General features: G+C 39.3%; 1 protein-coding gene across 4 annotated transcripts in view; it reads right to left on the bottom strand.

Annotated features, from left to right (window-relative positions):
• The window catches only part of KIAA1328 (KIAA1328 ortholog), a 173,677-nt gene that overhangs the window by 106,877 nt on the left and 43,584 nt on the right, over positions 1 to 23,216 (bottom strand). The window lies entirely within an intron of this gene.

Here is a 23,216-nt window from a genome sequence, read left to right as displayed (position 1 = left end):
TCTTTGCTTGAGCACCAACGGCTCCAAACCCCACAGCCAAGATGCAGCGCTACAGGCCTTTTAGACATCAGCACTGATTTTTGGACAGTGATCTGAAGAAACAGCAACTGTGGTGTTTGCAAGGATATTAACAAGCAACAGTGTCCTGCCTTGCTTGCAGCATTGAAATTCCAACAGGAGACAAATCTGCTCTTCACCTGTCATTGTGTAATTCCCTCCCTTGCTCATGTAGCATGGTAAACCATTTATGCTCCCCTCTCTCCCCCCTCACTTTTAATTATGCATGCAGATGGGATAAGGGCTCGCTGTCCAAAGAGATTACTCTGAATAAATACTTTAATAACAAGTCACTGCAATTAAGGTAGGGAACAAAAACTTCTTCAATCTATAAAATGGTGTTGAGTTACAGATTTCCTTAACATTTTTATGATCTAATCATTGCTTCTGGGCAAATTCATGTTGCAATCATTTTTGCCAATCATGGCTGCATAAATAACTCACTGCTTTGTTATTCCCTGTTATGACCCTGATTTTTTTTCTTTTCCTTCTATTTCTTGTTCTTCCGCGGAGGGGGCTTGCCAGGTTTTTTGTTTGCTTTTCTTTCCATTAAAGAAAAGGCTACACAGAGAATAAGCAAAACATTTCAGGAAGGAATGGGAGGTTATTAAGCCCCAATGCTTAAATCGATCAGGAGAGCTCCTAGAACACCTTTGCTCAGCACCTGGAAATACAGGACGGTACAAACAATGGCCTAAACAAGCTAATTGCTTTCCAGAGCCAACCTGCCTGAAGCCTGAGCTGTTTTACATTTCAGTTCATTTCGTCAGAGAGCACCAAAAGGCTGAAGTGATTTGTGGTGGTCTCAGGAGTCTCTGCCAGCTATGATGTATATAAAAGGAATTTTTTATTCCGGTTGTAACCATAGGCAGTAATGTTTATAGTAGGTGAACATATTAGCCTGGACGCAGGGCATGAATTTTACTCTAGAAAAAGTCAGTTCATTTATACAGTCTAAGAGTTAAATGTCGGTATTTGAAGACAAATTATAGGGAAATTCATTTAAACCCATGTTATGTGGCAGAATATAAAAACAGACAGTCCTATCTTTATCAATTTTTTACAGCCCTCTTAATTCACTTTACTTCCAGCAGCCCCTTCCCCACAAAACAGGTTTTACCCTCTTCTCCCACCAGCTAGCACTGCTGGCACAAGGAATGAGTACACTAAACAGCCTTATGGCACACGACGGATGGCCATGCACCTACCGTCACTCCTGCCACAGTGTTAGTGTAAGTCCCGCCGGAAAGCTAGGCAAGACTGCGCTCGCTCCCAAGCTCAGCACACACATGATGCCAAGCGTACCATAAAAGAGATGCCCAAATTGTGTTTTACAGACTGCAGAACCCTTGCTGTGCACATGAGGCCACCACCTCTTGCTTGCAGCTGACAGATTTAAAACACAGCTTAAAACTTGACATGCAAAATTAACATAAGGAAAGCATGCAAGCAAATCCTGGTTGTCCAAGGGTCAGTTACGTGATCATGAGTGGGAAGGGCAATAGTTAACATGAGCCTAAATGGCAGCTCAGCTATCCCTGGAGTTCTTGTAAGATTCGGTCAGCACTGTAACTGTTAAAGCTTCCCGTATTAGAAGATTAAAACCTTGTTCATGCACGCAATCACTCTACATTAAGCAAAGGATTGTTACAGGTGCCATAGTCTATGAGTCCAAAGCCCTGCTTTGCTTACTAAGTCAGTAAACATGAAGCCTTGAATAGGAGAGGAAAAAAAAATGTTCATTTGTTTAAGATACATGCAGAATAGCTGTGAGTATGGTAATTCTCCATAATGTGCTGGTACATTTACTGCTGAATATGTTCTTAGGAAAAAAAAAAAAAAAGCCTTAATATTAGATCTTACTCTTCCGTTCTATTGAATTTTTGCTAAAAGCAGCAAGATGATTTTTTTTCCCCCCTACAAATTAGCCAGGCAATATACAACACTGCCACAAAAATATTTAAGTCACTCAGATATAACAAGGGCACACATGTACTATGGCACAACAGCCTCTAGACAAATACATGGGTTATGCAAAGTATTTTCATAATCTGTTTAAAAAAAAAGGTAAAGATGAAAAAAAAAAACCCTATATGACAACAAGTCCTACAGAATCGCATTCCACAGAAAAAGTAATGTGCCTAAATGCTCACATCAGATATTTCTTCATGAGCTCAGGAGCACAAATAATGGATTTACAAGATGTTAGTTACCTGAGAGAAGTGGTACTTGGTATTTCACTGAACGGTAGTTTTATGTCCAAGAAATATGCATTTGAATGTATCCAAGTAATACATTTCATGTGGTTTATTAGTAAAGCATTAAGGGGGGGACAAAAAAAGTTAAATTCAGAAATGCAAATGTTAAGGTTTCAACAGCCACATTTATATGTCATCCTACAAGTACTACATATTTTATAGAACAAATTAGTTAATTTCATCACTGAATCAAAGTCGAAGAATTAAGAGTCCATTTATGGCTCTTAAGAGATAATAACCTCAGTGGAGTTGGCTTTGAGAATAGGGACTGCTAACATGCAGCAGTGGCATGCTTACAGTAGTCAGGAATGGATTTCCAGGAAGAAGGGCTTTAAGCAGGGGACAAAATGTTTTTTCTTATGGGTGAAGCTTCATGAGAAGGCACAGCCATTATAATGCTCGGCAACTGCTGAAAACACATTCGCACTCAGCCCCCCACTCTCACTCCCTCCATCTGCACCCAAACCCCTCACTCCAAGGGCTCAGCACACTGACTCAGCGAGGCAAAGGGTCCGTCAAGCAAAAGCCCTGGTACGAAGCATGCAGAGGGAACAGGTAGCTCAGAGAGGGGGACACCTCTTGAACAGCAGACCTGCCCTGGACTGCAAGGTAGTGTCTATCCACCTTGCAAAGTCTCTTTCTCTAGTTACACTCTTCAGCCTCAGGCTTTTAAGTCTGTTCTATGACTAAAGCAACTACTCACAGCTTACTCCTTGCTGAAACAGTTTTAACCCTCTCACTAGATGAAGTGGGACAAACAGCTACAGTTCCTTGCTTCTTCAGAAACCGGCGAGGGGTGAGGCCAAGTGCCAATCTCTAGCATATTCACTGACATCCTGCTCCCATTGTCTCTTGATTGTAAGCTTAAAATCTGAAGCCCAGCTTAAAATTTGAAGTGTTTTGGTTTAGAGCATTCAGCAACTTCCTAAAAGCTTTTCAATTCTACACATCAGGCTCCACATCCTTCTGTGAGCAATGTTCACGCTACAGCGGTTCAAACACCCACTGGTCTCTTCAACTATAGCCAAGGTTTTCAAATGAAGCCAATACCAGGTTTCAGCAAATAACCCATGAGGGTTATTTACTGAAATTCTGCCTTTCTTAAATCACCTTTTGTAAGAGGAAAAGAAAATAAATAAGGCAGAGGACCTTGTCTCGAGAAAAAGGGAGGTTTAGCCTGTATCATTCAAGAATAAACGTTTAGCTTTACCTCACTTTATTTTAAAGAAAATTAGAGCACCCTCCAATCATGGATATCTGGGGCTGGAAAAAAGTTTTCTAGAAGCTGTTAGTACAGGAAAAGAACTCTACTAAGGAGGGTTTTTGCAACAACCTAATAGCAAAGGTCCTTCCATATTTTCCAAGTGTTCGTGACAACTGCTCACCTAGTGACTCCTTCCTCCATGGCTCATCACAAGCATCTCTGGGACAGGCATAAGCTCTAGTGTTCTGGTTTTACACATGGAAAAAATGTGGCACAGGGAGTCTTCAGGCATGTCTGCCCAGCAATCCTATACTCAAGCCACCTCCAGGACACAAGTCTTGAAGTTGTGGCGTAAGGTAGCACAGCTCAGACACAGCACTAACACATCAGATTCACCTTTCTCCTGATGCACTTAGTGTGCAAGTTCGCCTGTATTCACACCCATGCAAACTTCCCAAGCATCAAACAAGATGCATAGGGATGACTGATTCCTACAGTCCCTGACTGCAGCTCCAGCTTGAACCTTCCTTTCATTCAAGGCTGCATACCCTGATCCATGCCCAGAGAGAAACACTAGAGCTAAATCTCCAGCAGCAAGATTCTCCAGTCCCACCAGCCCCTATGCACAATGGAGGATTCTCTAAAGAATCAGAGCTGTTACAGAAATATGCAAAAATGAATAAAGCAAGCGAAGGAAAGAAAAAGTCAAACAGGCAGAAGTCGGATTTAAAATTAAGATAGCAACAAGTTACTCTTCATGGCTGAGATACAAGAAACTTTCAGGGATATTATTTCAGCACCGAATGAAGAAGGCTTTCTCACATCTGCAATCACAATTTATTAGCCACAAAACACTATACTTAATCCCTGCTTAAGGACAAACATCTAGAAAGCCAACCAGTTATCATCATATTTGCAATTTCAGCAAAGATCAAACTCCCTTCAGATTCTCAGGTAGCCCCTTCAAGACAAGGCTGTGAAAAAACTAGACTGACAAGGAGATGCTGAGGAGGTGCCACTGACACCAGGCTGATGAAGCTAGGCTGAGCACTGAAAGAGAGGTCTTTGGTCTCTAAAGCAAAATCTACTCAGGTAAGTTGCAGGCAGACCTGAGCTTGCCTGCCTGCCCTCCAACCAGGTACATGTCAGCCAGACATATTCAAGGAGCCATGCACAGCCACAGCATGTAGCACAGCATCAAGCCTGATCTAACACCAACACAACACCATTTCCAGTATGCAGTTGGACTGTGTCTGGCAACTTGAATGATGTCAAAGCAAGCTCATACCTGTTTAATAGACATACCCCTGCATCTATAACTTTGGCACTGCACTGTTACTCAGTAGCCTAAAAACATCTTAAATTCTGCAAGAGTAAGAAAGCATTTCACTAAACTTAAGCAAATGCTAAGACCAACATAGCTGGGTCTCCAAAGACTGCTATCCCTGTACCACAGCTAAGACTCCAGCTACATTTAAATGCTCATAATACAAGTGAACAGAATTTGCAGAGTCTGCAGAGCCCCAAAGGCCCACAACAGCCTCATGGCAAATTCCACTACAAGTATGCTCAGTTTTAAGAGGGACCACATTTTTCCATGCATCACCCAAGCATATATTTTTCAGTATTTTGACGCATGAGGCAATGAAGTTTATCTTCTACCTTAATATTTAGCATATCCACAGCAGAAAGATACCATGCCTTTTGGGAAAGAAGCAATATGTATGTCATTCTGATTTCCACCTGCAGGCTCTTTTCTTCCTAACCAAAGAAAGGATTAAAATAATGCAGCTTCAACTACTTACATATGAAAAGTCATATGAATAAAAATAAACTGCTGGTATTAATGAATTAACATCTAAAAGGAACACTTTAAAATATAAACTAAGATATTCGAAGCTCTTTCCTTTAGCATTAAACAATTACATACTCCACTGGAAGCTGACCCACATTTAATTTTAAACTACAACTTGTGTTTAATACCTATACAGTCCTGCGCTTTGACAATCTCATCTCAGAGATGAGCAACGACAGGATCGCATTTTGGAAATCAGACTCTCCAGACACAGATCTCAAAGAGAACTCTTTCTTCTGCCTTTAAAATTAAGAGAAATAAAATAAGTGGCTTGAACCTATGTGAATCATTGTTCCGTGAAAGGGTAAAGACTAGTAACTTCTATGAAGGTTTATTATCTAAACTCTGAAGATGCTGCAAAGACTGAAGGTAATAAAATGTTTTATGAACAACTTCACTTTGCTCGTTCTTATATAACTGAGTTTATGTGGATTCCTTGGCACAGTGATGCTAAGAACCTGTAGGGAACTTTCTGCACATCCACTTTTCAATGTATTAAATAAATCATCTGGTGTGGCTCTGTACCTTATAAGCCTTCAATTCAAAACACAATCTCCTTCTGATCCAAAAATCCTCAGGAAGCACATTTCTGAAAACACTATAAAGAAGCAAGTCACATACAATAAGATAGAGTGATCTCCAATCTGAAGCCCAACAGTTACGTTTTAATTTACACTTGAATATTTTAATGTTGTTATCCAGTCAGTAAATTAACTCAAGATGCAAGAATAAGAAGGGGAGATGCATAGGGGAAAAGGTCACAAGGTCCACAAAAGTTAAGAACTTCACTTCTGTTTGAAGCATCAGCATTTGTTGTCGAATGCCACAGCTCTCATATAAAGGAATGGCTTAATACATTCCCATTCTGTTTGAAGGGAAATTAAATTTACATTCTTTGGGAATATGGTATTGTAATTAGTTCATGACTTGATTACACTTTGAAGTGAGCGAGGACTGCATATGGTGCATATAAATTAGTTAAGTTACGGTTGCCTACCTGAAGAAAAGCTACCGAGTTTAAAAAGAAAGTTAGGGACAAAGCCAGGGCAGCCCTTTGGAGCTTTCAGGAAGCATACGTAAAACACCAAATTCAAATCTGAGTCTCTGGACTCACTGATGTCAGGTGGGAGCAGAAATAAAAAACGCAGTTTCCTAAACAGCTGGATGAGTTGTTTTCAAAAAACAATCTTTCCATCTCCACCCATACCACTGTAGGGCAAATGTTAAAATTGATCCTAAAAACAGCAATAAAAGATAAAAGATGTGAGATTTCCTACCCTGCTTAAATGCACCAGGATGATTTATTCCTAGTACTTGTGATTTTTTTTTTAATTTCTTTTATAGACAGCGTGAGTTTTATAACATCTACCAACATGTTCTGTTCCACCCAGATGATGAAATTCCCAAGTTCGCTTTAAAGATACTGAAAAACATTGAGATGCACAATATAAATATAGTGCATCTAAAATTGGCCAAACAAAAAGATAGCCACTATGATTTGAAGAGAGCAAGGAAAGCATTTAAAGCTAAAACTACTTCTCAACATAGGACATGAACTCAGAGAAGCCTCTATCATACTTTCAAAATGCCCAGGCAGTTTAGGGTACCAGATTTGATCCTATGTACTGAAAATCCTTTCCACAAGATATGCCAATCAAACTGGGCAGCTTATCTGCCATGTTCTCTGGTTCAAAGGTGGGTAAGGACAAAAATATCACACACCATCATATGCCAGCAGATGTTCCTGGATCAATAAATGCAAATACCACCCCAGAGCTTGCATTTTCCATTCCAAGCGGAAAACACATCTCCAGCCTTATCTTCATTAACACAAACAAAAGGATACTTACAAGCAAAGAAAAAAAGAAAATAAAGGTTTATTCTGTGGCCTGGCTGTGCTAACAACTTTCTTCCAGTGAAAAGGAAGGAAGAATTTAACACACAAAAGGAAGTTATGCCACTATGCACACTGCCAAACCCATGCGTTTTCATAATAATGAACATAAGGAATCTGATGACAGAGAAACTATGAAACTGAATACACAAAATATAGTCCCCACAGATCATCATAACAAGCTACTGGTCCCGGTGGGCCATAAAAATTCTTACTTTTGGCTTAAGAACTGCAGTGGCAGGAGATTTTCCTCCCTGGAAAGAGTGAGTTTGTTCAGAACACACCCGCTCCTTTCAGGGGAGCTCTGCCAATGTCTGTAGCAACTTTCAGGATTTAAAGATTTCCTTTGGCATTTGTTTAGACAGCACAGCTACCCAGCCTCTTCCACTGGAAACTGTTAAGGAACTTGTTACTTATTTATTTGCCTATCAGCCGGCAAATGTACGATCCTTTTTTACGGAAAAAGGGAGCCTGGAGATTCAACCATATATAATTTCTGTGCAAAACAGTCCCAGCATCAGAGAACACCACAACACATTTCATCATGTACAAAAGAAAATGATCTCAACCTGTGCTGTGTGAAAATAGGAAGCCAAAAGAAGGTATTGCACCTATCACCATCCACACAAAAAGAGTGCTATTTTTTCCCTTTACATATTTAGAGTGCAAAATTAAACAAATAAAAGGAACACTGCATAATTTAGCTTTCATTTTCTATCAAATTGCTCATAATTGTAACCATAAAATGATAATATTCTACCATATGTGCATCTGCAAAGCCGACAAAAGCACTGGTCAGCCCCTGCGACACGAAAAATGGACCTGTCGCTCCACCTAGTGACCATGATGGATATTACACCTCTCCTAACTTGCACGAAGCGCTTGTCACATTTTGAGGTTAATTTTGTTACAGAGAGGGATCTAACGCATCACTTTGAGACACGAAAATCCGCCGTGCAATCCTCCTGCTACCGTTCTTCCTCAAATTACACTCCCCTCCATCCACACACGCAGTCACAGCTTTACATAAAGTACCCATCACTGGAAGTACTTGTCATATCAGTTGCAGGCCTTTGTGAGAATTAAAACATCTTTCACAGTAGTCATTGTTACTATTTACACAAAACCATTTGTCATATCAGTACTACTCGATATTAAAACAGTCATGTTCTTTAATTTGACAATGGCGCTCCTGGCAGAAGCCTGAGGAGAGATAAGGTGCTTTTAGCCTATACGGGAATTGAGGTATTTGAGGTACGATGCTCAGCCTGTTATGTTTAGACACAGTAACAGGAGTTATTTAACAGGATAAATGTGAGCTCGGGGTCAGATGCAAGGAGGAAAGGGGATGAAGAGGCAAAAGAGAAAGGGAATGTAAAACCTGAACTTACTAGGAGCAGAGCTACAGCACCTCCATCTCAATTAAAGAATGTACACAGGAAATCAGAAAGGTGCCTGCTTTGCAGGGAATGAGAATGTAAGATCACAAAACATCAACTCATTTTGTAACAAAGCTAATCAGGTTTGGTCTCCATTAGTATCAGAATGGGGATCACCTGATAATACACAGTGGTGTCTGCCTTGTTGCTTTCTTGCAGGAAACAATCAATCATCACTTTTAATTTTATATACTTGATGTCTCACAGTGAACATTTTCCTTACAACCCTCAAATGCAAACAATGCTGACGGAGAAAAGCAGACTCTCCTTCAGCCAAGCTCTCACCACTCCTGGAATGAGAGATTCCCTGTTTGGGTCCATACTGGGAAGGAAACCTGGCCACTACAGAGAATTCTTTTGTTTGCTGTTTCCTCACGTGGTTGCCTCTCTGTATTTTGCATAGTCAGCATAAGGCTTGGGTATTTCAACTTTCTTTTTTCCCCTCCTTTAAAATAGAACATACTCAGAAAGGAGCACATAGATTTTAATCTATTGGCAAATGGTGCAAGTGGCAAGATGAAAATCTGTAAATGTTGCTGGACCAAAATAGTAAAAAAATAAATACCAGTGAGCCAAGAAATCTTGCCCTTCTTATGGAACTGCATTCAGTGTTATAGCTGGAACAGCACAGAATGTATAAATTGCAGATCATTCTAGAGAATTTTTTTTTTTCTTTTAAAACTATTGCTATTTTGACAGTCTTTCTAACCTTGTTAGAACACAATCTGTTTGCACGCTGCTGATGAGAGAAAAGCAACACTCCTTTTCCTAAAAGGCAGCTGAGGTCAAACCAAACTCCATACAAGCGCACCAATACTAATTTTAAAGGAGGTGTCCCCAAGCCCCAAAAGGAAAGTATTCCATGTCATAGTGCTCGAAGATTTTCTTTTCCATCACGTGCTGAACACAGATCTAATTAGGTAAGTATTTCAGAATGACTTCAAAGGCCTCAAAGTTAGTCCTCGTACAAAACTGGTCTTAAACACAACAAACTGAGAGGCACTGGTTTCACTGAAGCCAGTGAAGAAGAGATTTACTAACAGCCTCATTATAACGTTCATTGTTATATGACTATTTAATATACAAGATTAACATATCTCCCACTTCCACTGAAACCTATTATACCCCTCATTAATACATGCACATTTCTATATCATTTACAGCACTAAGGTCTCAAACAGTATTGTCTAAACCAGGGTGTGTCCTGCTGCTCTTCCCAGTGGTAGGCTCTTTTTGCAGTAACAGTACTCAAAAATAAACCTCGCAGCTCAAAACAGGCAAAGTAAACAGGGCTGCTTAGAATGGAGAGAAATTACAAATAAAAACCATTTGGTTTGCAATACTCTGGATTTCATTTCTTGATTTCGGTTCCCTCGCACCCAGACCAAAAGGTGACACATCCACATATTGTAAGACGGGAAACTTCTACCTTCTGAAACTAATGAGTAATTATATGCTTTCCTCCTGGCAATTTGAGGGGTAGAAGTAGGTAAAAGAACCACAGCTCCTCGAATTAACAGGCATTTTAGAATTCTTCAGATCTGGATCACTGAAGAAGAAAAGGAAGCTGTCTGGTATAAACAGTACAACAGTGTCCCAGATTATATACTTTTGTGTCCATAGGCATATCAGGACAGACCAGAACAATGTACCTTAATGTCATATGAAGGGGAGGACATCAGATAAGGAAAAATACACATTTTTACATTCTCGGTAAACCAAAATGACCAGGACAGCCCTTATTCTTGCTCAAACAGGAGAACTGTTATGAGCCAGATAAATACAGGATTTAGCAAACAGAAAAATTTCCTAATCAAATTGTTCATATTTAACAAAAAGGAGGAAAACAAATGACCTGGAATGATTCCAGTGAGAAGTACCGATAGCAAAGACTTAAATTCTAGAAGTCAAACATACAGCTCCTGGGATTTCTCTACTGTTCTTGGAGATAAAAGTGCTCACGTTGGTCACTCAGTTTTGAATTAGAAAAAGGGTCTTGCCAGGACAGGCTTATTCCCAGAGTGACAGTGACTCACACTTTTGTCTTCTGGAAGTTTCCATGCCTTCAGGTAAAAACAAGTTTCATGAGACTGGAAGTCTCTCCTGCACGAACAACACTCATCCCTATATTCTCACATTCACTACCACAGTAGAATAGATGGCATTCTCGAGGTCTTCTCGGCTTCCTACATGAAGCACACGAAGACATCCGGCTGGATATATGTAAACTAAGGAAGTCTAGTGTATTGGTGGAGAAGAAAGAGAACCTCTTCTCCATAGCTATGACATTTTTTCCCCCATTATAGTTCTCTATTCCTCTCAGAGAAACACTGGTAGGTGTTAGCCTTGAGGATATCAGCGCTGGAGGGCCATTACTCCCGAAGACAGGAATTCTGAAATCTAAACTCAGAAGTGCTCATCAGAAGAAAAAACAGATCAAAAGAGTTTGCATAAAGACAGTTACTGGCAGCAAGAAAATGATACTTTCAGATATCCTTCTCTCACAGGATTAATATTTGAGTAAGCAAATAGTTCTTCGGCAAATTCTTTACTTATAGCAGTACAGTCAGAATCGCAGTCAGACGCCTCCGTGCATACAGCCACTCTCCGTAAAAACAGAACCGGAAAAATCTGCGCTCCAGGGGGTCTGCAGATAATGCAGGGCTTACCACGGATGCTTAGAAGAGCTTAGTCAAGTCAGGTACTGAAAAGGCCTTCTTGTAAAATACATTCCTGTGATTATAATAAATTTCCAAGCCATCAAACCAAAGACACTAAAAGGAAATGGGGAAAAAGTATTCAACACTAAAAGATTTTCAACAATAGGGGCCTACAAAAATCATGGAAATTACAGGTATTTTCCAGACCCACACAACATTAAGGTAACCTGCACAACAAGCTATACGGGAATGCCTGTTTCACACCAAGATGTAAGAAAGTAAATTAGTGTATGTGAACACCTTGCAAAGACCCTAAGCTGGAAGTGACTGGCTTTCAAAAAAAAGGATTATACAGAAAAATAAAGAAAGGAATCTAGAGAGCTACTTTCCTTACAGAAGTTCAAAACACAAGACAGGAAACTGTTCAGTGAACAGTTCAGTGAACCAGAATACAAAATCCTACAGGTCTCAACTGATACTTCTGCCAAGCCCAAGGCACAAAAGTATGAACATTCCGTGAGGTGTTCTCACTGCTAAACATCGTGGAGGAGTGATAGCCCCCAAAGAATTAATTTTTGAAGTGCAGGATTAACTTAGAAGCAAAGACAGCAGCAGAGCTGCTCTGTATCTCTGCTTAATTTCAACAGATCAAGGTAACACACATACTTCTTCTAATTCAAATGGAAACTTACTCCTGTGCTAACAGCTAGGAAGCTTCATCATTGCAGTATCTCAACAGCTTACAGGCATCAATGGACTTACTGTCATCGTCCTTGTGTGTTCAATCTACAAAGAAAGTCACAATTCATAAAGGGGGAGGCAAGGTACAGAGAAGGTATGTGATTTACATAACTTCACAGAAGCCTGGTCAGTGCAAGTAACAGAATTCATGTGGTCTTAGATCTCAGAGTGCTTCCACAACAGCTTGCAATGCTGTTATTTCAGGACCATTTTCTGAATTGCTGAGCCCTGTATTGGCAATGTAGCTTTGCGGTCAGTCTCCTTAACAGTCTGATCTCTAGCTAAACCAGAAAAAAAAGGAGCCTGTGCTCTCCTCTTTTTTTGACAGTTTTCACCAGTAAGACATTTCATATATTCTTGCCTTTCCCTTCCAAGGATTAAGGTGAGAGAGAACTGAAGCAAGATAGGGGCAAAAATTAAAGCAGTAACTGTACCATAACACATCTGCTTCTGAAGTGAGAAGGAACAGACAGCACCAAAACATCTTCAGATCTGACAGGTTGCTCTGCTACCAATCTGCACTAGCAGGTGAGACATGTCACTCCATGACAAGTATCAGAAATAAAGGAGCTTAATGCAACTGCAAGTGTTTTAAATGATTTCTCTCTATCATGCTACAGGAGACGACAAGCAGTTCTAACAAAAATGTGGAGATTTTTCTCCCCTGAGCTCAAAGCTTTAAAATTAGCACTTTGTGTGTGCTTGTTCTTTTAATGTCTGCATTTATTAAGGAGCAAAACAACCATGCATCTGAAATGCCAGAGAAATATGGATCCATAAATAATGCCACATTCCTATTCCCACCTAATCTAAATATTTATGTAGTAATTTACCAGCAAAAGATGCAAACTATTCTTTAAATGTTACATTGTATTAAAGGTTAACCACATGACATGTTTTATTATGAGGTTCTGAATTATGTTTAAATTTTCATTTTCAGTGGAAGTTCTGATGTTGAAATGGATGGACAGAGGCAAGGAAGTCTAGTCATCTCAAAGATGAATGCTGAAGTTCAGACTTCTTCAATATTTTTGCAGTCTGCATAGCCATAGGCCATGCAGCTTAGCAGCATACTGATTGAGAGAGGAAGGGCCACCTTCTTCACAACTAGAAGAGCCAGAAATAGATGTATTAGAGAGGCTTGGTTCTTATAGCAAGACTGATGATGCCGACTTTCTCTCAGAAAAGCAGCTTCGAATGAAATCAGCACCAAATCACACACACCCCTATGAGAAATGTTAAATGTAACAGCAGAACTGCCCCCAGAGTAAACACATGCCCTCGGATTTCGTAAGTGCCTCATCTAGTCAGTGATGTAATGCTTCTCATACCAGTACCTTACACAGAAATTCATGATCCACTCCTCACTCAGTCCTACAAAATTCAGCTTCTTTTTTTACTTCATATCCTGCTACAGTCATCATCACATATTTATGGTCTTAACTGTTCCTTTTGGTTCCTCCTTGAGCTCTCACCTTCATGCCTTCTGCTCCTAAAATCTTAATACTAGACATAGCTTCCAACTTATCTTCTATTTTCTCTTAGACAAGGTTTTCTTTAGAAATATTACTTTGCTGACTTCGTTTCCAATTATCTTGATCTCTACATGATCTTCCACACTGAATACTTTCTTCATGTCATCACTTTCCTCAGATGCAAGACCTTTGAAGCTCACTACAGACTCAGCCACATAGGAACTGATACAAAGATTTTCTTGTGTTTTGCTTTTTCATTAACAGAGTCGCTTCTATTTATACTACACTGAATAAGATGCAACTGTTTTGAGCCCATCAGTCTGCCAGTTTCCAGGGCTGTAAACTGAAGCAGGGAAAACACACTTAAGTTTAAGTGGTGTTCTAGGAGGTAAGTGTTTTCCAGCTCGAAGCATAAGAACAAATGGAGCACTATTGCCAGTATTACCACTTCCTACCCTTGAACCCTTGTGAGAAGAGAAATCCCCAGCTCTAAAAACAGGTACCCACAAATAAACATTACAACCCTTTTTAAATCTACTCAGATAAGGATATAAACAATAGGAATGGTTAGAAAGCACTTCCCAACTTCTTCACGTTTCCTTTGTCACTGTTAAAGCACATACCTCTAATGCATCAGCAGGAAAGGCTCATTTTTTCCAGATATACCTAATCAGACAGAGTAACATGAGGAGATCTATTAATGTTCCCTGCTTCAGTGAGACATGAAGTGCAGACTTACTGATAGAATCTGCATTTTTGGTTCTCATTTGTTCTGCTTGAATAAATTTACCAATCTGAGGCAACATTTTCAGACATTGGTATTTTGAATACCATTGGTCTCTGGGACTATCTTTTTTGTCCACCTCACCATACCAACATCAAGGAAACCTTGGGAAAAAAAATATGTAAGAAGCTGGAAGCATAAACGTTCATTCTTAAAATGCAGTACAGTCTTTCATTTCAATGATATACAGAAGTACTTGGAATGTATTACAGCTGATCAATGCAGAAAAGAGGTATGGAATGCTACTGAAAATAGAACTTATTTGTATGCACGCCATACAAATATGTTAAAATATGTAGTTAAATATGCTGTTGGAGCTAAGTAGCTTTCACAGAAGAGAATCATTGCAATTATCAGTGGTAACAGCAAATCCTGTCTGATACAGATGTTTACTTCCTGTTCCAAGAACTACAGCAGGAAACAGCCCTGTTAAAAATATTTGTCTAGCACCAGCCACAGAGTTCCTATTTGTTACCCTTAAGTGTACAACTTGTAACAAAAATAGGTAGCTTTTTCCTCCCTCCCAACATAACTTAATGTATTTAAAACATTTAGTCAACAACCAAATACCTGCTACCGTATTTTGTTACAAGGCTCCTCTGACTACAGTCCTATCTCCTCAGTTTACAACTGGAACACAGAATTAGTCATCTCTAGGAAACAGATAGCATTAGCTTTTCATCATGAAAAGCTCAATTAAAACCCATTTGAGAGAAGCTGGGCCACTACTTCATGTGTTTTTTTTTCCTTTCCCTGCCTCTGAACCGAAGTATCATTAACTGCTGTGAACACTAATATGCAAAGCCTATGTACAGACCTTTCTATAGCAAGAGCATCTATCAGTTTTGCTGCATGGGGAAAAAAAAGAAAGGAAACAGAAGAGGCAGAGGGAAGACATAGGCATATAGATACAGTTTTTTCCCAATGCTCATGCATTTACTTCTTGCCAATTTCTTCTGGAAAATGGTAGAGGTGGAACTGTCTATTCAATTTCTTAGATTTCTGTGCACCTTCTATTTCTTAGAACATGGCAAATACTGTCTCTACACAATATCCCTAGTACTTATAATGCAAAACACTTTATGACACTTTTAGCTCTGGGAGAAGAGAAAATGAAGCATGAAATAAGAAATATACTAGCAGAACAATATTCATTGACACTGGTAAGTCTGTATACTGCTGCACTGAGAAAGTATTAGTATTTAGGGTTTTAGGGGGTTTTTAACATGTTTGCCCAGCTTTTCTGATGTCAATAGTATGTCAGTCCTTGCAGCTCTTCTCGTGTAACACGGAACCCAGAAGCCAAATTCATCAAATGATGCTCAAATCCAAGATATCTATATGTTCTTATTTAAACGACAAATACTCTTCTCGATATCTGAAGGATGTAATTCTCCTCACAGTTCTCCATAAATCCCCCACCCTTATAAAAAGATGATCCCATTTTTTGAAAAGTCTGAGCCCAAACACAGACCTAGCAATAATCTTTTCTTCCCTAGCAAGAGTCAAGAACTAGTAATAATATTTTCTTTCCTAGCAGGAGTCAAGATAACAGATTCACAAACAATAAAGCCATAAACACAGAACAAAACCCATAAAAGAATATCCTGACTGACCAAAGATTGACCTTAGTTGAAAAAGTTTTTTAAAGATTATTCTTTGTTTCTTGTAGCCTGTAATAAAATAGAAAGAAAATGTCACCAAAAAAATATGCTATTGTTAAAGTCCGGTATATACCAGCAATATACAATTTAACCTGTGCCAATTTGCTAAACCAGACACTGATATTGGATAATACTCTCTCATACTGTTTTTAATGTGCAAATGCTAAAAATCCTGCATGCAGAAACACAATGAGAGAACTCTAAAAATGCTCCCATCCAACAAGTAAGAGTTGGGCAAAATTTCTTTTAATGTATTGCAGACACAAAATAAGCGCTTTTCAGGGCACTTAGTACCCTGAAAACCTCAGTACCAAAAAGGGAGTGATCCGAATTAACTATTCACAGCATGTCCTCATCTGGTGTTTGACTGGAAAGTCTGGGGCAACTGCACTCTACTGCACCACAGAAAACATATGGAGGCTAGCACTTTTTTACTTACTTCAGTTAGTGAAGACTAGAATGCATCATAAATGGCCACCTAGTGCATCATGCCACAAATTCAAAGTCTGAAAACCACAACTTGCTTTTCTTTTGGACTATAATAACCAGTACAAACCCCTCCAGATTACTGCCGCCACCAACCTAACAGGTCAGGGAACACATTCCTCTTATTTTCTTTTCCATGGGAAAACCCTTCCATATATTAGAGAAAGGGACAAGACAGATTCAGCACATCACTGGGTGAACTGCAGTTCAAAATTTGGCTGGAAGTCATTACAGCTAACCGACAAAGGCTTAAATCTTTTATTACTGATTTGCTTAAATAATACATCAGACTCGCACTAATGAAATAGGCAACTTGGAACACGCAGCCCTGATTTACCAGGGATTCTATCATCAGGAATTATTTAAAGTTAAAAAGATATAAAATAAGTGACAAAAAAAGCAAAGATGTTACAACATTCATTACCACCAGGCCCAGTACAATACTGACAGTGTCACGGCTACAGCATTGGGAATTTATATTGTGAATAAGTAATAAACATTTAAAAATCACCCTGTTTATCTCTTCTTTTTTGTTTTCTTCCACTGGCTTGGGGAAGGATCATTCACACTTGCAGTTTTACCCCCCCTTCAAATCTACCTGGACTTTTTCCGAAGGGAGAAATTGGTATTTCACAGCTTCTAAACCATTTTCAAAGCCTACCAGTTTGCTCCTGAATATATATATTGTGTGTATATATATATCTGCACACACAAAGTACAAAAGGAACTACCCCAACCACCCTAAAAAAAAATCAGCATTTAGGACATCAAAAGAATTTTCTCATACTTTGCAGCAACCTTATTTAGATTGCCACAAATGGACAACAATATTTTATTCAGCTTTCTTAAGGCAGGAGGGATGGGATACTCCCAAGGAAGGCTGCAAAACCAAAAGACAGCTTTCAACATCCAGTGAAGGTAATGCTATATAGGTTCATTTTTCATTTTGCTCTCAAAAAAATAACAATGAGGTCTTACTCATAAGAAGCGGTACTGAAAGAAAAAAAGTGTGCTTAATGCATTCTTTGCACTGAGGGTAGTTTACATTTGGTACAAGTGTCCTGCGTTTCTTGCTACATTAATGACAAAACTGACTAACCACCCTAAAATAATCTCATGCCACAAACACCATGCACTGCTCATCACAGCCGAGACGTTGACATTTGCTGCAGGGCTAGTACGGCCGCACTGAACTTAGGCGCATAATCCACCTCTTCTAATTTAACTAGAATCTATTCTAGTCTGTAGAAGAACTGCAATCTTAACTGCACAATATGTATATTTTTCCCTTGATTGCGCCTACTTGTTCTTTCAAGGGCATTCCCATTAGGAACAAACACTTCTCCATCCTCTCTCCCCCTTAAAGCAGAGTGAAAATAATCCTATCAAGGGAAACTTATTACTGTTTCCAAATTGCGTCTGGCTCTCAGCAGGCACACTCTCCAGGCAACAGTTTTGCCACTACATTATGACTAATTCTTTTTTTTTTCCAGATGACATTTTGTACTGTAAGTAGGTAGAGGAAGGACAGATATATGTGATTTGGGATAAGCCAGAACCTCCTGAGTCAAGTGAAATAGCAGCGTCTCCCCTCACTCTGCACCCTTCTGCAAAGTAATTTCATTTTCACTCTAGAGAATGATTTCCTAGCACACTGCACCATGCACAAAATACAGATCCTCTCACAAATTAATTTTTTAAGAGAAGGATGAAACCAGTAGTTTGTAAAAATTTGGAGCTCCTGGTTACTTTGTATAACAAAGAAATAAAAGAAAAAAGGGGAAAGGGGAGAACAAAAGAAACCCCAAAAGCAATCATTCGATTTCTGGCTACCTGGACAAAGCACACGTTGTCTAATGCTGCCATCTGCTGTCTACACAGAATGGCAATGCAGCTCTGGCTGTAGAAAACAATTTTCAGGAGTATTATCCAGGCTGTTCCCTTCCACAGCTAGTATCTCCTGGATCACATTTTGAAAGAACAAAACAAAACCTCTCTGGTTCCTTTTCAATTTATATTTATGGCTTTCCACAATCCCTACAAATAGATGTACCAGAGTGTTTTAAATGAACTGTTTCTACTAAGCAAAAAAACCCCCCGAACGAACAAACAAACCAAGCCATGTTCAACAGAATAAAATGCTGTGCACATGATTTTTAGGGAGTAGATAAAGAGCAATTTTAAAATTAATTCAAACTAAAGCCACTCAGCCTGCTTCAAGATCAATTAACAAAAATGCCTCAAAGTCACAGGCAATACCACCGATCAAAGAGAAGCTTATCCAAATACCTACCAAGGAATTTAGGTATGATTTCTAGCTACTTAAAGAGAACATACACAAACACACAAGTCTTTACCTACTAAGCCACGTGAAATTTAACAAGATGAAACAACCATTTGAATTAACAGAAAGGGCTTCATACCTTAAGAATTTCTTGTGAATAAAATAAGCAGGGGAAACAGGTATTTCTTTGGGGACAGGACAGAGTGTACCCAAGAAGGATTGTACATTAAGAACAGAGAGCTATGTACGTCTGAGTGCCACTTCAGAGCAAAGAGGAGTTGGGAACCAGGTTCCAGCCTTTAATCTGTAAATCTAAGAACAGCAACTCTCGACGTACCTGTAAGAAAGGTTAGATATTGCCAGTCTATTGACTGGTAACCCCCATAGCCCAGCTCCTACTTAAAAGAGTCTTGGCGTAAGTGCAGGCTCAGAGGCGTTAGCCACATCACACTTAACTGAACATTACACTATCCTGCATTTCATCAGTCTCACAAAGGAATTTCACTAGCCACATCAATGTCCCTTCCCACCACATGCTCCTGTGTTCCTAACCTGAATAACATACTTGCTCTTCACATCTCCCCAGACACCTCTCCCCTTCCCCATGCAGAGGCATTTCTGAAAAGCTGGAGCACTCCTCGATTCCACGGCTCTGGCATGCTACCCTCCCAGATTCACAGCATCCATGCTCCTGGCTCACAGAAATGAAAAACAAAAGCTCACAAAACCCACGGCTTGTTAACTTTCAGGAAAATGTACTACAGGCTTGATATGAAACAAGGACTTAGCTAAAAGAGTTAAGAAGAACGCCGGGCCTATTATCTAGATGATGCTTAGATCCAACTTCCATCTTCTGCACAGCACCTTTTCATGTCAAATACAACATAGTTATAAGGCTGTTGCTTAAAAATCCTTTTGGCCAACAGAGTAATACTTTAGAACAAAAGTCAGAAGACGAAAGTAGTAATAACTATACCATAGCTGAAGTATCAAATTAAAAAAATTACTGATGCAGTCAGTTTCACAGTCACAAAGATTGTCAGGAACGGCAAAGCTTTGAAGCCACAAAACCCTCTTCGAAGCTCAGCTCCAAGCAACTATCACTTTTAAGTTTTTACTCCTCTGTATTGCAATTTTAAGTGAAAGGGCCCGGCAAGCCTGAAGCGCTCTGAATAAAAAAAAAAAAAAATAAAAAATAATAAAAATGGAGACCCTGTGATTTTAGCTCCAGCTTCAAAAAAATACAAGTAAGATCACTTATGCCAAGCTTATTTCTTTAACTGTATAGAGGGAAGGACTTTGTAAAGCACATGAAGATTTTTCTATGTAATTTAAGTACTGCGGCTATGAAAGGCCATACTGGTGCAATACAGAATTCTGTTTCTTATGACTAGTAAGTGTCATTGAGCAGATTTAGTTATTTTTTCTTCTAAGTGTCCAAAAATAGGCTGACCTTCGTCACTAAAATCCTTGCTTCAGTTAAGTGAAACAGAACACTTTTTCCTTATGAACTCACTGCATCCTTCAATACAGCACACAGTCCCTGTACCCTCCTCCTGACGCCCATTCGTTTCCAAAAATGCCACAAGTCAGGAGGACAATCAAAATCAAATCACTTTTCCCTCAGCAGGTCTCCGTAGCACATTCAGCTTGCTGTGTTTTCCATTGTTTTAAACCTGTAATGTCCTCTTCAATTTGTAAGTTTTTAATTGGAACCACAAGACAAGCAATTGTTCTCCCATTTCTGTAACTCTTGGGGACCCTGCACCACTATGGTCTTGTTATTGAGCGTTTTACTCCATAGGGTCTGCCAGCTTGATGCAACTGCTTTCAACCCTGTGGGTTTTTTTGTCACAATCACTAAACTCAGATTTCTACCATCCTATCCACTCTTTTACTAGATTCAGACTCAAGTAAACTTTTATCACTGTTCACTGCCTGTATCACTGCCTAAGCAGCGATACTGAATTTCTACTGCCTTAGGAATTCAGACACAAAATGGAAAGATGATACTTGCTCCAAATAATTTACACTTGAATGTCAGCTTTGCAGTAAACTCTCCACCTTGTTTCTCTCCACATCATGAAGACAACTGCTCAAGTTTGTATCTTCTCTGAACAAGATTCAACCCTACCCTGAATTAAGTCATCTATAGGAATCCACTCTCTTAGTTCAGTCTAATGCTCAATCTTGACTGTGTCTGTCTCAGCTGCCACTTCTTGGCTTCTCCACCTCGTCCTATTACTTCAGTGCTTTGCTTCTCTACCTTGCTACCCACATTGTTTCCAGCCTTGACTGCCACTGATCTTTGGACCTTAAAGGGAACCTACATCTGCTGTCAAAGACATTGTGCATAGGAATTAATGTCAGCTTGCCCTCTTCATTAATGCTTACTCTATAGTCTCATCTATTAAGTTGCCATTTTTAATTACCTTGATTTGCAATACTTTTGGATAGCAAATGTACTTGTAAAACACTCTAAATATGCATAACACAAAAGCATGAGTACAGTTACAAGCAAGTCACACTTGAAGCAGAAAATATAAGGCTGCAGAAGTAAAGCACCAGTACTTTGAATTAAATTTCAAGATGAAAAAAGGCAGTAGATCAGAGATCTCCAGTGTGCCATGCTCAATATAGCTCACATTGCTACAATAAGCAGCAAGCAGTGCTCTAGCAGAATATTCCAATTGGCTTTCAAAATAAATCTCAAGTAGGGGGTGTAATAATCAAGTTGGTAAACTCAATTTGAACATGAAACGTATTGATTTCTTCTGTGGCTAATCACCATCATGATTCTAAATTATAAAGATCAGAAATTCTCTTCTCCCTCAATGCATACAGTAAATTGCAAACCAACAACAACCCATAGAGCTGTAATTGCTATCCTGACAGGATAAAAACGCCTACTTGTCCTACTGTGTTTGTCAGTCCATCTCCTCTCTATCCTTTTCCTCTGCTCGTTTATTTTATATGTTCGTTCCCCACAACTGCAAACTTTGGGGCTAAAAAAAATGAAGTCTTTTCCAGATTTTGCCACAGACCAACAAACAGGACCACAAACAGGGTACTCCCTTGATGCCCAAAAAATCTGCTCTTTCAGTAGCATATTACACATTCTCAGCTTAGTCAATTACCAAGATTAATGACTAATGTATCTCACATATTCCAGTATTACTTCTTTATAGCTTGCACTCCATTTCAACTGAGTACCTTCATGCACTCTGTTAGGCGCATCTCTGTTCTTTTTTAAAGCACAGTCATCCCATTTCAAGTTACTCTTATAATAAAGATTTCCTCTGAGAGTTCTGCAACACTTAACTTAGCCAGGAAGATAAACATCACTAGAAGTATTCATTCAAATACAGAATTAACAAGATCTATCATAAACCTTATTACCCAGTTTGGGGTATTTTGTCACATTTCAGACCCCAGATTTCACCTCCAGTATCCATGGTGCTTATTCTCAAAATCTACCACAAGATATCTTACATCTTCTGTATTAACCTCAAAACAAATATTTCACCATAACTACTTCAAACAAAACAAAACCAGCTCCTTTAAACAGAACATCCTGCCCCTACAATATAAAATGGCATTCTTGTCCAACCTGTGTAGATGATACTTTTGGCAAAAGATCTGTACTTTTAACCAGGGCAACGGAGCCACTCCTCCTCCCTTCTTCCCCCTGCAGAAATCTCTTACTTATGGTGCTCTACAGTTTCTATAAGAATAACCTACACAGAGAGGCTGAGGACACAGCGACTATCTACTCTGCTGCACCTCTCACTGTTTAGAGAACACCCTTTCATCCTCACCATTTTCACTCTACGCATATTTAGGTGTCTCTCCCCCTTCCAAAATAGGACTGGTTGTGACTTTAGCAACTCCAAAGTCTTCGTCAGCTAGATACAGCTTTGGCATTAAAAAACAGAGGGATGCCATTACTTGAAAGGAGTCTGTTGGATGTCATTGTCCTCAGCATTTGCACAGATGAACTGCTAGAAAAAGAATTAAAGCATGTTTTCATTTGAAACATCCCTAAAATAAAGCTCCAATTCTGTGCCAGAAATTTCATCCTTATGGGTTTAAGCAAACACAAAGAGGAATTTATTTGCATTCTCCATATAAACAAGCTTTAATAACCAGAAGAAAAAGAAGGCCCTTCCCTGATGTCAAGGAAAGAGGACTACTTTTCAGATTACTTTTTATCCACAACTGGCACCTTGCTCATGAGGGCCAGGCCAACTTAATTGTTCCTAAGTTTTGATATTGAAGAAATGCTGCTGAGAGTTTGTTTCCAATTTTAAAAAAGAATTCACATTTTCCATACCTTTCCCTGCCTACATACCCCAAAATACATCTCTCCACCTCACAAACTGGGACTTTGGCATTTTAGAAGTGCTCCATTAGAT

This window comes from Strigops habroptila, chromosome Z (genome assembly GCF_004027225.2).
Source record: "Strigops habroptila isolate Jane chromosome Z, bStrHab1.2.pri, whole genome shotgun sequence".
NCBI lineage: Eukaryota > Metazoa > Chordata > Aves > Psittaciformes > Psittacidae > Strigops > Strigops habroptila.
This window is presented reverse-complemented; position numbering and strand designations above follow the sequence as displayed.